The sequence below is a fragment of the Stenella coeruleoalba genome (assembly GCF_951394435.1).
Source record: "Stenella coeruleoalba genome assembly, chromosome: 14".
NCBI classification, from domain to species: domain Eukaryota; kingdom Metazoa; phylum Chordata; class Mammalia; order Artiodactyla; family Delphinidae; genus Stenella; species Stenella coeruleoalba.
In genome coordinates, this window is record NC_137160.1 from 83499785 (window position 1) to 83501200 (window position 1416).

Genomic DNA, 1416 nt, shown 5'->3' on the forward strand with positions numbered 1-1416 from the left:
CAGAAGATTTTGTTAGGTGCTCTGCAAATTTACTTCACATATACAGCTAGCCAGACGTTCAAAGCAATGCAGAACGGGCGTCCTCACCGCTATACCAGACTGAGCAAAATGCAGGAGAGGGTCAACCATGTCAATAAATGTTATTAGGAACTTTAGTTTTTTCACAAATGATGAAAGTCATAGGAGTTTTGGTCCAAATGTTATTTGCACCATAGAGAGTCAGTCTTTTAATTTTTAATATATTTATGTTGATCCGGTTAGTTCCTACTGTTCCAAAGACAGGATTAAGAATGCATTAAAGCCTTTAAAAGTGTATATTAGTGCAAAAGTCTAAGAAAATGGATGAGGCAAGATGGGGGGGGTGCTGCAGGAGGGGGACATGACTAGGTAAGTAAACAGAACCAGGAGAGAACACAAGCCCCCGAGACAGTACGCCAAAGACCTTGCATTTAGCAAAGGCAGGCCCCTCATGTAATGTTCAGTTTGCCAAAAAACCAAAATATGATTAGCTATAGGAATCATGGGGCCCATCGATTAAAAAACAAGCTGGCTTTCAAGGAAGGACAGTTTTTCCCAGTTGAGAGAAATTCCTCTTGGGGCCCCCTGGGGGACAGACAGCACGAGGCAGCCGGGGGAGGGAAGCAGAACGGACGTCTCCCACCACAGCCCAAGAGCGGCCACACGGCCACGTCCAGTGAGGTTTCTTTGTGGGTCAGATAAACGTAGTCATCGTTTCACATGGACTTTGTGCACCGTGGATAAACTGAATTTTGAAAAGCGGGTCTCTTCCCTCTCACTCTGCTTGATTGAATTTTGAGTGCCTCCTGACATCCCGGTGCTACCTACGTTGTGTTGTTGCATTTTGTTTGTTTGTTTTTGGGGGGGGCCCGCACCATGCGGCTTGTGGGATCCTAGTTCCCCAACAAGGGATTGAACCCAGGCCCTCGGCAGTGAAAGTGCAGATTCCCAACCACTGGACCGCTAGGGAATTCCTGGCTGTTGCATCTTCGCTCAGCATTCTTGCCCAGAGGAGTTTCAAATCTTCCTTCCCCTCTAAATCTACAAATCTAGTTCTGTTTTTTCCTAATTCATATTAAACATGTAACAAATGACATAAGAAATCCCTCCCCCCAAGTACCACTGTTTGTATCACACCGTGGAAACACTGGATTTCTCCCCCCTCTGCCTCTTTCTTTGATGTGGATCTCTGTGGGTTGAGGTGATTACACCCACTAGGAGTTGAAATTGTCTTTTTTTGTCAAAGAAAACGAAATACCCAACTGACTCATTGCAGAGATTCAGAAAGTCTTTCTATGGCAGTTGGTATAACTAGCTCTGGAAAGTTAACTTAAAATTTCCAAATGACAGGTAATTTAGCCTGATTTTGTGGGCTTTGTTAGGGTGATTTTGTACGCA